The sequence below is a fragment of the Nymphaea colorata genome, chromosome 6, assembly GCF_008831285.2.
Source record: "Nymphaea colorata isolate Beijing-Zhang1983 chromosome 6, ASM883128v2, whole genome shotgun sequence".
Classification (NCBI taxonomy): Eukaryota; Viridiplantae; Streptophyta; class Magnoliopsida; order Nymphaeales; family Nymphaeaceae; genus Nymphaea; species Nymphaea colorata.
In genome coordinates, this window is record NC_045143.1 from 24,313,287 (window position 1) to 24,329,986 (window position 16,700).

Here is a 16,700-nt window from a genome sequence, read left to right on the forward strand (position 1 = left end):
AATGATAAGAATATGAATGAAATGTATATGAATGATGTGCATGTGAATAAAATGAATGGAAATGACACTTTATGCATGCCTGACATGTAATGGAATTGTGTTATCGTGGCCATTGAATGGCCTTTACCTATCGCAATATATGTGAGGGGTCTTCTTGTCAAGTCATGTGACAATGTCCTATCACGATATGGTGATGATTTGCATTTATAATTGTGATTATCTCATATTTGAGCCCATACCTAAAGGGTTTGAAGATTTATTGGCTTATTGTCATACTGCGAAGGCTAAGCCTTCAGTTGTTTCTTTTTTTCAGGATTTGGCAATTCTGGAGCAGCAGGTTGATCAGATGGCTTCACTCACATCCTATTGGGGTGGTTTTTGGTCCTTTGTAGTGCTGGGGCGTCTTATTTTAATCTTATTAATGTTTTGTTTTTGTTAGGCATCAATTATGTAGTTTGGGGCATTTTTGTCATACATAGATGTAATTTTGTATGAACTGAAATTGTTATATACGTAAAAGTTTGCCCCATTGTTTCAAATGACATAACTTCCTCCTTTTTGAATTGTTGTGTCGTCGCACCTCAATGTTTTATGTTAAGAAAAAAAAATTATTTGAGGGTCAAAAGGTTGGGGTGTGACAGTTGACTTAGATGTGAACCTGTCTGAAATATTGCCTTTTTGATATTTTTGGCTTTGCTAAAGTAATTTTCCATTTATGCGTCATAATATAGTCATTCCGACCTTTATGCGTAATTTTCTATTTATGTATCATTTCATTTTTTCATGTCGAATGCTATGTTTTTAATAACATTTCCTTTTAAGTTTTCTGCTAAAAAAACTATTAGGATATATAGTCTGGTCCAATGCATTTCTCTAAAGAATGAGAAGCTTCTTTAGCATGTGTACTGATTTTAAAGGGCGTAATCTAATTTGAATAAAGAAGTGAATCAAGATTTGATTCATCAAACCAAATTCAAAGAAAGCTTAAACCCAGTTGTGCCCAACTTATTTATTTTTGATGACTCTATTTTCTATTGATGACTTTGTTTTCTAAGATATCTTCATATTTTGAGATTTATGTAGATTTTCCACGTCCTTTTCTTTTTTTCTTCTATTGTTTGGAAAAAGATTGAGGAAGGCACATGATACTAGAAACAACCGTTAGGCTCCCAGGTTCGCGTTTGATAGAAAGTAAAGAAATGATAAAATCATATTTTTTTGGACTACATAAAGAAAAGGAAAGGATATAATTTATAATACTTTACAATAATACCCCTAACATTAAAAAATGTTTCAAAAATTGAAAGGTTTACCTTTAAAACTTATGGGTTTGAGCCTTTCAATGCAACCATGTTTACAAATATGGTTGTCTTTGATCATGTTTAGCATTTTGACATGATCAACACATCAACTAGCCAAAGTCCACAACAAGGTATCATACAAATTACGCCTTCATTTTTGGGAATTGATTAGTTGATGAAAATAAGCCCTAAAAATTTTGGTTTTATGATTATAAGAGAGGAGAGTGTGCTTGACCATGTCGAATAGATGCAGAGATCTTTCACATTCTCCTCTATTAAGATTAACATATAACCTTCTCTAACTAAAATGAGAGGTTAGGTCATTCAGTTACGAAAGGTAGAAATTTGTGTGGCAAGACATGTCTGTAAACCATCTCAAGCTTAACCCTGCCACGCATCCTTTTATATATATGCATTTTAATCTAAATAATACATGGTAAATGTAAGCTCTTATCTGTCATATCAAGGGACATTTGAGGTTGATAGCTTGATATTGAGGTCGTCATATAGATAACGGTCTCTCAACTCCCCTATTGATCTCTGCTTGTTTCTCGTGTATCGTCATCCACAATTACAATTTAACGTATTAGATCTCCTCAGCCAGAAAGTTACTCCGACATTGTTGTTCCAATTGCACTAGGAAACCAGAGCGACCAAACTCCTTGCTCTCCGACCCTTCACAAATGATGTAGCAGGTCTCGTGCTCTTTGATAGAGATAGAGTTAGGCAGGTGGAAAGGGTATAGATGGTAGAAAGGAGGTAGACATTTCCTTTCCTTCCCAATCCCTCCAATTTAGGAGGGATTAGATTTACATTACATTTCACTTTCCTTTCCCTTCCTTTCATTTCCCTCCCTTTGCAACCAAACAAACTTTTTAGTTTCCTTTCATTTCCCTCCTTTCTAATTAATCAACCAAACAAATGGTTGATTGTTCAATCCTCTCCTTTCCCTCCATCCAAATAGGGCGTAAATTCCTTTTTCTTGGGTCCACTTTCCTTTTTTTTCAGCCTAAGAAAAGAAAGCAGCTTATGGGCCCAAGGAAATAGGCAATGAAATTCATTTGAATAAAATCAGATAGTGCTCCAAACGCCCAAAAACCTAGAACCATCTCATTAACCGTGTGATCACCAAGTAGGAAAAGCAAGGCCTCGGCATAATAATCAAAGGAAATGTGAAGGAAGCTTTTCTTTTTGCTATTAAATATTTATTTTTTTATATCAATAGGCAGTGGCTTTTCAATTATTTTATTAGATTAATTGAATTTATGATCGCCATTGCCATTGACATAAAGAGTGCATGGAGCATGAACACATTACCAGTTCCTTCTTTGCTAAGAAATCTGGTCAAGACTCGGGAGAGGATATAACTTTGCTGATTATTGTATTAGTAATTGCAGTTGTGTTCTCTCACAATCATGTTTGTCTATGCTTAAGGGCAATTGTGCTTGGGCCAATTACAATGTCTTAATGTAGACCTCATTTGGCCATAATTTAATTTGTATATGTTGATGTTCTATTAGAACGATTGGATACTCAATAACATTACCATCAATCATGTGGAAAGCTCGAATCTTGCTGACCATGAGTAAAGAGAGAAAGCCCAAAGAACCTCTACAATTGGTAAGATAGAGTTATTTATATATATACTTAACATTTCTTTCTTATGTTCTATACTTCATTCCTTATTTATTTATTGCTTTTTTTTATATACGCAGCATGTAAACTCTATAACACCTAGTGCCAATCTAGGTCTATGCCCATCAACAATTTGAATACTAGGCTGCTTCCTCCAAAGGCAAAAGCACTAAGATCACCTAAATGGAAGGAATTCAACAAAACGGTAAACAAATCAGGTTCAATGAGTGACTTGCCATCATTGCAAAGTTTCTTTTGATTGTAACAGTAAAATGAGTACCACATGTTTGAAGAATCATCTAAAGGCATGTCCTAAGAGGCCTAACATAGAATCGGGTCAACAAGTTCTATTGGTACTTTTAAATTTGATCCAGAGAAAAGCCGAGATAATCTACCTAATATGGTTATGCTTCATGAGTACCCATTTTCCACAGTCAGTCATTTGGGTTTTCACAAGTTTGTCAAAGCATTACAACTACAGTTCAAATTATTGTCACATTATTGTCACGTACACTATTAGATAAGATTGCATACATATTTGTGAAAATAAAATGTCAAAGCTACATGATATTTTGGAGAAGATTAATGGTAAAATTAGTCTTACAACAGACATGTGGACATCTTGTCAAAAATGTGGTTATTTGTGTTTGACTACATATTATATTGATGATGATTGGGAGATACAGAAGAAAATTTTTAATTTTTACTATTGAGACTCCTCACACAAGTGAAAACCTTGCATCAATTATCAAAGGCTGTTTACTTAAATGTAACCTTCATCATAAGCTATTTTCAATTACATTAAATAATTATTTCATAATTGACAACATCATTATGAAATTAATGAAGTTGTCAATTATGAAAAAGATTTACTTATTTGTAATGAAAAGTTTTTTCGAGTTAAATGTGATACTCTTAATTTAGTTGTACAAGATAATTGAGTTTTATTATCATCAATTTGATGAAGATGAAGGATATGAATACATTCCTGCAATCAAAAACTATATTTGTGATCTTTATGATGAGTACAAGACTGTTTGTGCATCAAAGGCAGCTTCTACTAGTTATATTGTTCGTGTTGACAAGGATAATGATGTATTTAACTTCACTTTCTCAATCGAGTTTTCATCCCATGAGAAGCCTAGAACCAATGCACTATATGATTTTTTTTAAGAATCTTCACAAGGTCGGCGTACAAAATCAGATTTGGAGTTATACTTGTTGGAATCAATTTATCCAAATAACAATCCAATTGATATTTTGATATGATGGAAAGTCAATCAACTTAAATACCCTGTATTATCTAAAATGGAGAATATTTTGGCTATTCCTGTATCAATCTTTGCGTTAGAGTCGACCTTCAATACGGGAGGGCACATTCTTGATTCATATAGAAGTTGATTAGGTGTAAAGACATGGATATGTGCACAAGATTCGTTGCATCATCAAACTGAAGGTAACAATCTATACTTACGTTTTGAAGTTATTAACATAATTTTTTTATGCTTATTTACATGTTCTATTAGATCATTCTGATTTGCTCACATCTTTGCTTGAAGAGGTTGCACCAATTACATCAATGTACATTGAAGCTAATGGATAAGCTAGAGGTGTATTACTTTTGAAAACTTATATTTACATGTTATTTAAGTAAATTTTAGTTCTTACACAATACAGGTTTGTTTAGCTATAGTTATCATCAATGTGGGGCCCATATGATGAAAGTATGCTCCAAAATATGATGTGGTGCCACTATCATTTCCATTGGTACGTAATTAGTTATGTAAATATCCACGTGCAATCCACAATCATGCCCATTAACAGAGGTATATTAGATATTACATCCATTCTTAGTAAGATTCAATTTTCCTTGAGATGTTCTGATTGTAAACATTCGTACATTGAGGAGGAATTAGTGTTGAAGCTCTTATGTGTGTTTATGACATAAGTTCACCCACTCATAATTTATCGAAAAAATGAACTACTTGAAGGTATGAGAGATAAGCATAAGAAAGTCATGTCAATTTAAGGATCAATTAAGCCCACCAAGATGCAAACATGTTTATCATGGTGCGGGTGGGAATCTTCTACTATTATTACAAATTATCTGAATGAAATGACGAAAACAATAATGCTTGTAAAGTGCAAATAGTTGCCATCCTCACATGCATGTCACTGTCAGGTCACGTTCAAAGGAAACCATTAGTCTACTTTGAGGCAAATTTGATTTGTGGATGTAGGTGAATGATGCTCAATGAACTTTTGTTTTCACCTGATTTTGGCAGAATCTTTTGACAAACTTAGTTCTAGTCATCTGATTGGAACACCACTCGAAAACTTGAGAACCATTTTTCAAGTCAATAGCATGAGTGAAATATTCAATCGAAAATTATGTGGTCTAAGTACGTCATTTATTCTCACTGACTACTATGAACCCAGACTTTGGGCCTTTTGTTTGACATTGTTCTTTCATGAAATTGTGCTTGCAAGGTAATTAAATAGTCAGTGCATAGGGAATTTTGAAGTTTCATATTCAATCGATTATGTTTTACTTGATCCAGAGGTCATATGAATGTTGGGAAATATGTGAAAATGTCAGATTTGGTTTCACATGATTACTGATTTGATGTCATGTTTGAACCTAAAAGATATTATTATGAACTTGTAATGAATGTCACTGCTTCCTTTTATGAACAGGTACTCTTAGAGCTGTGTATTTTTTTATTATTTTTTCAATACCAGATTTTTTTTTTTAGAAAAACTAGGTTTTTTATTTGCATCTTTAAATTTTAGTAGAATTTAGATCTTTCAGATCCACAATACAGCTATAGATATTTCAGATTAGCTAATTAATGAAACTGGATTTCAGATTATTAGATTCGGATATGAACTTGGATTTAGGAAGATCAGAAGATTCTGATATGAACCTAAATTCAGATTCAGATTGGATTAGATAAAAAATGTAAAAAATTAGAGTTGGATCGGATTCGAGTACGAATTTGAAAATCAGATTTGGATCAGATTTCATATGTAAACTTGAAAATCGGATTCGGATATGGTATAGAATATTTTTTATCCAAATTTAAATTTGAATATGCAAATATCCGATAAGTTGGATATGGTAAATGATATATCCAATCAGAATCCGATTCATTGACATTCCTTTGCAAAAGTGCTTTCCCTATCGTGATAGTTAATTACGTCATCCTTCTTTTCATTGCCAAATCCAGCTAAATGGCTCCAGATTCGAGCTAGCGACTCGATTTCGTGAACAGTATCCAAGGATGGAGTCTAACCGGAATATAACAGTGGGTACGATCCACCGAACCTGGGTGTTGTGAACAGGTAGAATTACACCCACAATATGGAAAAAAACCGGGCAATATCACGTACCAGACCGTGTGGCCTAATGGATAAGGCGCTCGCCTCCGGAGCGGGAGATTGTGGGTTCGAGTCCCATCACGGTCGGCTTTCTGTTCTATTAAGTTTTCTTTTAGTTTAGAACTACCGCTATTTCATGTTTGTTGACAGTTCATTGTCCCTAGAAGGACTATGTTGTAATAGGGTTAAGAAGCAGTTCTCACCAATTTGCTTCCCCGGCCCTGTAAATTAGTATAGTTGCCCCTTCAATTTTCATTTCTTATACTAAATTAAAACGTCGCTGCTCCTTCCCTCAGACGACTTCGTTTTTTTTTATTATAAAAAAAAAAATCTTCTGGAATAAGAGGCCCAATTGGGAGCTCACATGGGCCCCTTTTCATTAATTATCAATTTCTATATCTGGTACAACCTTTTCAAAAATTCAAGAACTCTTTTTTACTGTTTTACTAGTAAGCATAAGTTTTTTCTATGGAATACATTAATCCAAAAAGCGGTTCTCATCATCAAAATTTCATGATCTTATCATATGAAAATTTCTCCTTCTCCACGGGGGCCATAAAGTTTTTACATAGACGAGAGAAAGTTTAGTTATTCTAATTAGGATAAGAGTGGCGCCCAAATAAAGCAGAAAACATAAATAAAATAAATCAATAGGACAATAGAATGTTGCCGTTTCAATGACAGATCATTATACTAATAAACCTCTCTTTCATTGTAAAGTATCATGGGCAAGACTCACCGATGTGAAAGGGAAAACGAAGAGTGGTTGCCCCATTTAAGTGGGCATCAGTCAGGAAGTTCTCTTGCCCAAGGATCCTAACAATTTATTAACAAAAAAAAAAAAAAAAAAAAAACTGTAAGAAAACTAGATAGAAGGCGCAGCCAAGGCTTTGTTCTTTGGGGAACAATGCATAATAAGTTTGCATAGGGATCTATTATGTTTTCCAAAACTTCTACAAGAGCCAAAATAACATTTTTGAAAACATTAGCTGGTGAAATTTTGTTTTTCAAGATATGGGGGGCGCCTAGCCCACCCCACCTAACACGCAGGCCAACAAGGTGGAAGCTACATTAAACGGAAACTGCAGGCTCCCGTACAATATAAAGCTCAAGAACATGAGTGTAACTGTAAAACTATGTCCCGATTCTCAAGCGAGTCTCATGTTCCCTTGAAAATCGTAGCCTTCTCAACCAACCAGTTTGATTGTTGTCTAGAACAGCTGTATTAGCATTAGTCATGTAATTGAGAAGAAAAGATAAAATCAAGAAGTAAACCAGCTTCAGAAAAGAAAACTGAGCCTCTTAAAGATTGGTCCCCAGGACGAGCTCAAACCAATCTACACAGGATCACCAAACTCCCCAGGTTTCGTTAGCAATGAGAGACCTTCCAGCACACATATGTTCCTAATGCACCAATTCTCGAAATAGCCCCACGAAAACATGACACTCCAACATTTTGGCTGATTGCCCTGGATACAAATTCTCAACATTTGAGAACTTTGAATTTAGGATCAAACCCTTCCCCCCTTGGTCTTAAATCTGACATTTTCTTAAAATAAAAAAGCAAAATGGGGATTTCAAGTGTGGATCTTAGAGGGCGTTTGGTTGCAGTAACATATTGTTCTAAGGACACAATGTCTTCAGAAAAATGTAGTACCACCAAACACTAGACAGAAAGTCATGAAGGACACACATTACTTTTGCCCTCCAGGAACGCATTTTTTGCGTTCTTATGTGAAATGCCCGCCCTTGTCGTCGACAGTTAAGCTTGAACAGGCACATGCCACTCTGATCCATCATAGTGAGGCTGCCAAGTAGGGAACAAGATGATAAAAAACTAAACCAGTTTTGAACTATACAGCACCCAAAACAAACTCTTATAAACTTCAAAAGGCATAGACTGGAACTTCCTATTGGAATCTCCATGCAGCAATAACCACTTCTTTGTATGTTTTCCTAATATACTAAACAAAAACATTAATTCGACAGATAAGTCAAACCAGTGCCACAATAAACTTTTCGCAAAAAATGCGAAAATTTAAATTACCATTTAAAGCAAAAAAACACGTTTTTGGAAAAACATTAAAAACGAAAAAACGCATTTTTAACGCATTTTTTTGTGTTTTTCACTTTTTCATTTTTTTAATGTCAAATAGTTTCTTCTTTTATTTTTTATTTTTTATTTTTTGCAAATCTACTTATCTTTTGATGTTCGTGTTATTGGTTTCTCACTTATTTTATTTTCTTCCATTTTTAATTTTTTTAAATTTTGAAAAATTTAGCGTATTTTTCCTTTTTTTTTCAAGCTCACGGTGTTATACCAAGAAAAACCTCACCGTTTAAAACTCCAAAACGTTATTTGTAACTATGGGTCAAATTAAATCTGCATTGTTTCCTGTTTTATCTATTTCAGCAAAAAATATACCACTATTAAAGCAATGCTAAAGCCAAAACATGATGAACATAATTCAAAACGTATTTCTACACGTTTCTACATATAAAATATTGACTCTAGAATATTAGACAGAAATTACAAAAAAGTTCGAAAAAAATGTATTACTAGTTTCCTATCAGTATGTGTGGACAGGCAAAAACAATAAACTAATATTCTAACACGCATGTTAGGACTCTATCAGCTAATACTAAATCGACCCTATCTGCAGCAATAGAAAGAGAGAGATCTCAAGGCTGAAATATCCCCAAAATAAACCAGAGAATACTCACTAAATCCTAGACTAAAAGAATTTTAAACCTAGAACAGACAAACTTGACTCGGCCTATTGTGAATAGAGGGATGAGAAGAGCAATCTCCAGAGAATCTGACAAGCAAATTCAGCTGAAGCAGTCTCATATCTCAAGAGCATCTCCAAAACATCTTGATCACGTGGTTATGGTGTCATCAAAATGCATCAAACCTTCAGAAATTGATTAATAGGCAAGCAGAGGAAAATGCATTGTGGGATCAAAAGTTGATGATAGATCAAGCTACAGGGGCATGACATGAGGCAAGTGTACATAAAAGTATGACATGAGGCAAGTGTACATAAAAGCATGGGACTCCCCTTATGTCATCCTCTTTTATCTACAACCACCTATGGGAATAATAATTAGTGAGAGAAAGCATCTTAATATGTGTGTGCATGTCAGAGAGAGAGAGAGGGAGAGAGAGAGAGGGAGCATTTTTTGTTGTTTTCATGGTCACTCAACTCTCTCAACCTTTCTTGCATTTCACTGCTACAAACATACTATGTTAATTTTTTTCACACCACTTTATTTTCTATAAGACCATGCAACATGGAAAATGATCAGACCTTCTACGCTCATCTAGTCTATGCTCCTCAAGGGCAAGATTTTCAACAACTGTTTGTATAAAAACAATAAAAAGTCTAATCAAAACACGATATAGAACCAATAAATTGAAGAACTGTTTAGAAAAACAATTGAAAAATTTGATCACTTTATTGTTATGGTTGTTCACCAACAACCTTGTTTCAAACTTGTAGAAGAACTCACAAAATGGATATTTTCTTGTAAAAACAAATTACCCTTGCAAACGAATACTTAGGAAGACAACAACCAGTCAATACCATCGCTTAATGCTGTCACCAATGCTCTCAAACTTCAAGAAAACATATATCCAATAATTACGCAGCTAACGGTAGTCTTTGACATCAATATAACAGCCCAAGCCAACTAGCTTGATGGTAAGAAGTGCACAAAACTTCTCATACCAAGTTCATGACTGCTGCAATAGGTGTAATGTTGAAATTTCAATAATCATTGCAGGAATAAAATAGCAGAAAGATGCACGCCAAGTATACATGGAAAACACCCAATAATGGGGTAAAAAACTATGGGCAATGACTTTATATATATCAAAGGGGCCCAAATACACTAACAGCAATATCTCTACCATTCTAAGAAAGACAGAGAACACAAGAGAAGAATAACACTCTCCCATACTAAATGAAAGAAAGAACCCCAAAAGAAACAAGAAAGAAATCACCCAATGAAGAATGCCTTCAGTCCTTCTTTCTTATTTGTCTCTTCTCTCTCTTCTTGACCTGTTGATCAACCCACGCAGCCTTGCTGCGTTTTTCTCATCCTTATTGTCTTGCCTTCCTCTTCCCCTTCTTGATTTGTTGTGAGAGAGCAGGAGGGAAGAACCCTCTTTCTATTTGAGAAAAGAGAAACGAGTGTGAGAGGGTAGGTTACCGTCGGGTGCCCTTCCTCTTTTCTCTGCCCGCTCACTCAAGTGAGTAGGCACGTCGGTCCTTACTTGAGGCTGGACCCAACCCAACATTGAGTAATGTTTCAAGAGACTAGTGGGAACCTATTTCATGCCAGTAGTGAGTACTACAACAACAACGGATATGTCGAATCAATCCATGCTATTGTCAAAGTAGGCCTTCAACATTCAATGAAAAATTTTGAACCAAAATCTATAAATTATTAGGAGAAAGTCTGAAGGTATTCTGGACTAGTATACAACAGAAGAAGAGACCTACCAGCACTTGTTTTATAGCAAATCCAAGAGGTATGAGTACACTACAAAAACACAAGGTCAACAATGAAACATGAACAAATGTCAATGAATGCTATATCCATGTCTCATTTAATTGATAAAAAATAAATGTCTTCCCCTCGTAGTCAAGTAAAAAGCAAGAGCCAAATTTTCAAGGTAACAACAATCGTTTTGAGACAAACAATGATACATCACAGAGCAACAAGGAACTATTCCATAGAAGAATCTTCTATGAACCCACAGCAAGCTATTTAAAAAAGATCATGACATAACTTAGAAACACTATCTTCTCTAGCATTTGTTAAGAAGTTTTATGAAGAGATTTTTTTGTATATTGTATATTGGGAAACATGAAAGTAATACCTTTTCATCCAAAAAATTTTCCCTCTACCAAACCCTTCAAATTGATACATTCAGATGTGTAAAGACTAAGACCCATAGTCTCAAAAGGAAGCTTTTCATATTATGTCATCTTTTTTAATGATTTTAGTTATTGGATGTACTTCTTCAACCTTAAATATGAACTCTTTTATCTCTTCAAAATTTTCACATACAATATAAATCAACTTAATGCCGATGTTATTATGCTTAAGACTCATTGAGGAGGAAAACACCTTCCTAGTGATTTTAAAAAATATTTAGAAGAAAGTGAGATCATACACCAAAAATCTTATCTTAAGACACCACAACAAGATAGTTCAGCAAAGAAAACACATACACATAATTGAATTTACTAAAACATTACTTACTCCAAATGTTTCAAAAAAAAATTATATAGAAGCTGCCCTTACGGCTATTTATTTAAACAGAATGCCTTCTTCATGCTTGTAAAATCTTACTCCCATTTACAAACTTTTATAAATTAGATCTGATTGCAATCAACTTAGGGGTTTTGGATGTAAATGTTTTGTTTTCACTGATCAAACAAAGCTATTTTTTGTGCCTATATCGGCTATGCTGAAAATCGAAAAGGGTACATATGATTTAGAAAAAATAAACTTTAAGTACAAAGAAATACGACCCTGAAAGTGACAATGGTTATACTAAGAGCATTTCCCAAAATTCTAAGAACTATTCCTTTCTTAATGTGCATGTTCAAATTGAAGATGACATAATATTGATCATTTTACTCCATTTGATGAAGAGACTATGCAAATAATTCTCCTGCTGGATGTGAACTCATTGAGGCGTCCTCTATCAAAAATAAGTATATCGGCGATTCTCCTAATAGAAATGAGTAAAAATATGTTGAAAGATCCCAAAGAGTGACCACTGAAGTTGGTTTCAGATGATTATTTTTCTATAGATTTTGTCTCATCGTTAGTCACTTGTCTGATGAACCCACTTGTTACCATAACATCAATTGAAAAGTTCAATAAATTGAATCCATGGTAAATGAACTACATGCCCTGGAGTATGTAAAACTTGGAAATTGTTTATTTGTCTAAAAATAAAAGAGCTACTGGATGTAGGTGGGGTGCATAATGTGAGCAATGGAGGATTGAGTGAGATAAGGATGCGTTAATTTTCAAAGGCTACTCTCAAGAACACGAATAGATGCAAACACCCAAAAATTTTCACCATGACCATTTAACCTTCTACAAGAAGATTTCAATCTGTGCTTTCAAACTGATTCAAATGTGGGAGTTGGCCATAGAAAACTAGGGCCAAACCTACCTGATTTCGGCACATGATACCTAGACTAGGATCACCTAGGTTACTCCCGTCATGTCAATAACCATTTTACCCATTAACTACTAATGATTTAAAACAAGCTCAAACGGGGCAATTCTCAGCTCTAGAAGTCTTTGGAGGTAGTTAAAATCAGCTCACCAGCCCTTTTGACCAGTTTAAGTTAACTCAACCTAGCTCAAGTCTACTCTTTAGAAAGTTAAAACTACAATTTTTAGCTCAATCGTATATTCCAACCAAGTCCAAGATAGGTTTAACTTAGTGAAAGGAAAATATTATTCCTGAAAGGAAAATATTATTTCACATACTTTGAGTAAAAAACTCCAAATTTCAGTTTTAGACTAAGTCTTAGGTCTCCATTGGGTCATTCTATCTCTTATTTTGCATGGTGCGAGTTAAATTTCAGTTCAATTGGGTTGAGTCAACTCGAACAAAGCTAAGGGTGCAACCATCATGTATAAATCTATCTTGTCTTAGTTCGGTTTGAATTTAATCATTATTATTTGAGTTCAATTCAATTCTGAATGTCCTAGAGCCCACTCTCACTCTCCCTTTTTAGGGGTCTAAGCTGAATTTTCAGCCCAATGAAGTGGGCTGAAATCGAGCTGGGCACACATTCATCATGTCTAAATTTATCTATCTTCTCTCAATTCAGCCTGTGTTCATTCATTTCAGTTTGAGCTCAATTCAATTTCTAATGTATTGGAAATCACCTAGCTTGTACACTTTGCAAACAACTTTCGAACCCAATTCAACTAAATCAAATAAAAAAAATTATCTTTCAGCATATCCTTATTAGTAAGTGGATGATCTAAGTATTACAGGTCCGCCAATGAAAATTCCAATGATAACTTATTTTTTCAAACACTCTCAAGTTTCCCTTTACAAATTTGACACTCTGAATTTGTAAATTTTAGAAAAAAAAAAATTTTAGAACAATTCAGAAGGAATTTTCCATTGAAATTTTAACAAAAGTCCATTTAGCAATAGGGCCACTGGATGGTCTAGTCAGATCAACCAAACTCGTCCATATGGGAAAAAGGTCATTTCCTTTTTTACCATATTATTCTCCACAAACATAGGACATATGGCACATATGCCTTAGATGATGGCTTTTTTTTATTCTTACAGATTTAGCCTAAATCAAGCCCATGATTTATGCTTATTTGAGTCCAAAACCTACATCAAGTGTAGAACAATCATTTCCTTTTCCAATCACATTTCTACGTAAACTCGTGTTATATCTTATACCTAAGTTTATCGTTTTTCTTGATTTTTAGAGCTTCAATTTGAACCAAATCCATGATTTGAGCCTATTCAATCCATAATCACGTATAGGTAAAATAATCATTTTCTTTTGATCCATATTTCCACCTAAAATTGTGATTTTATGTCATATATACTTAAGTTCATCAAGCTTATCATTTTAGATCTTCAGAGCTGTAGTTTGAAATCATTTTCTCATGTTAAATGAATAACAAGTGATACATATCTACAACTAAGGGGAAAATAATCTGTTTTTTTTTCAATTTTTTACCCATGCCAAAGGGCAAAACAACCATTTCATCTTCAATAATGTCATTATGTACTTTGGTTATAAGTCACATCTACCTAAGTTTATAATGTTTGGAGCACCAATTATAATCCCTTTATCAACGTTTTTAGATTCATAAACTATTTTCATCCAGATCTCTTGTTTAAAATTTTGAGAAATTTCAAAACCATATCCAAGATCCATTTTATAGAACTTTCTCTAGATTCAAACCTTGATCTGAATCTCAGAACCGTATCCCATATCAATTTTTAAAACTTTCTCTAGATCAGACCTTCATCTGAATATTAGAACCATATCCAAGATCTATTTTCTAAAACATTTTTGAGATAAAGATCTTGAACTGAATCTCAGAACCATATACAAAATCCATTTTCTCTAATTTTCTCTAGATTCAAATCTTGATTAGAATCATAGCACTATATCACATCCAAAGTCCAAATGCTAAATGTGAATCCAAATTTACGAACATGACTTGTGCAGAACTCTGAGCTGAGTGTTTTGGTTTAGACGGAATCATTTCTCGGTTTCAATGTCTTTCTTACTATAAGGTTTTACAACTTCAACTTATGATTTGCTTGTGAGATGGACCTCTCCAAAGTTTAGTCCTATATCCAAAGTTGGAGAGGTCTCCTTCCCTTGGCCAATAAAATACCCCTTGCGGTAGGGAGTTTCCAACATATAAAATTCTAAGGCAAGATTGCAGTTGAGAAATTCCAAGCAGGTGCTTTTAAAAAGCTATACCTGCTCAAAAAGGCCTTATGACACAAAACTTTTGTCATTTTAGGTCCTGGTCTAAGTTGGTTTCCGGTACAGTTCTCGGTAGGTCAAATGATACGTCCAAAGCTTAGTCTGTAAGACCAGGTCGTGCTCATTAGGTCGTTGCAGGTTAGGTAGAAGTCAACATTTAGGCAATTCCCTTTTTCTCCCTCTTTTTCTTTTCTTTCTTGCAAATTTAGTTCTTTTCTTTCTTAGAAAGATGCTTAGGTTTTTCTTTTTATGCTTTTGCTTGCTTAGCTAAATTTATTTTTGCATTACTTCTTAGATTTGATAAATTTCTTTATGCATGTCTTAGTTAAGCTAATTTTCTTTCAGCATGTCTAAGATAGTTTGTTTCAGTTTTCCCTTATATTAGATTTTAAATTCTTACATAGGCATGGAGGCTAGTTATGCCTCTTTCTTCCCTCTTATCCTTGTTTAATTCTAAGGTTAATTCAAGTTTCATTTTTAAGCTTTATATATGCATCAATTACATAGTTTCTCATTTCAATTAAATTATATATTGTTTAGATTCAGGAACACAAATATTTGATCCAGATTCCTATCGAAAGACCTCAATACTCCTTTCAGCAATGCATATGCATATATGAACTTGAAATTAGTGAGAATTAGGACCGTAATGTTATTTTGATGGTAGCTTGAGCACATAAAACCAAATTCAAGTTAAATTATAATTAAGCACACTTTTAAAAGCATACATTTCAAAATAGTTCTCTAAAACTAAAACCCATTTTTATAAAAGTTTTTCAAAACTGCTAGGGCCATATATTATTGAGACTTAATATAAAATCCACCCAAGTTTTAAGCCTTCTATAGCCTAGCTCAGACCCGCCCTAGAACCATTACATGAAACCCAAAAATTTTAGACTTATTTCCAAACCAACCCCTATTATGTCTCTCCCAATTCCCAAAACTACGACTTGGCATTGAGTCCATTATCATAAACCTCGGCTCAATATAGAATCCAGTCAAGTTGATTACACCTTGACTTAGACCATAGTCAACTTAGGAGTTGTATAAAAATAATGTTTTCTCTCATCTTTAGTTTAACCTCTATCTTAGGCCCCATTACATTAGAGCTATCAGTTTGTGCATGTGTTCACGTTTCCAAATCCTCTAACCCTCCATGTCCTGATCATCATGTCATGGGATTCTCCTCTTGTGGGGTAGCCATGAGGAGGATCCAATGGCTGGACCAAACTACTAGAGCCAGGTATTGGTGCTTTTCTTGCCAGTATTTTGATGCATAGTTGGCAAATTTGTGACTTGGATTGGCAAATGATTGGGTCACTGAGTCAGCAAGTTGACTTGTTGACTCGATCAAGTTTTAAAATAACCTGAATTGAACGAGTCAAGACAAGTCAGCATCGAGTAAGGCTGAGTTAGCATAGTTTGGCTGAGTCAGAGGTGAGTTAGTTGAGTCAACATGAGTTGGGCCGAGTCAAGGGTGAATTGGTCGGAGTCATGCCAAGTCAGGGATGAGCCGGGCCAACCTTGACTCGTGACCTGGTTTTCTAGCAATCTAAACAAACTCAAGTGATTCCTGAGCCAACTCAGTTAGTCAACCAACTATGCCTTCATATTGGTCAAGTATGTAGGCATGTGATAAAGGAGTTATGAAGAACCATGAACCATAGCACCTAGAGAAGTAGTTTATGTCATATACATTGGACTTTTGATCCAATTATATAGGGACAATTTGTCATGAAACTACTGATGATTTAAAACCCTAAGTGTTCCAAGCCATTTTTCAAATGTTTACATGACAGGGCCGTACCATTAGGGAGTGTTGTTTGAGCATTACTATGTGTACTGTATTTGCTTGATGCTTCTT

General features: G+C 34.4%; 1 non-coding gene across 1 annotated transcript; it reads left to right on the forward strand.

Moving 5' to 3' along the window:
- The first annotated feature begins 6,331 nt into the window (after positions 1-6,331).
- Positions 6,332-6,404, forward strand: TRNAR-CCG (transfer RNA arginine (anticodon CCG)). The gene has a single exon. It is a non-coding gene; the product is annotated as a tRNA-Arg (tRNA).
- Positions 6,405-16,700: the final 10,296 nt, after the last annotated feature.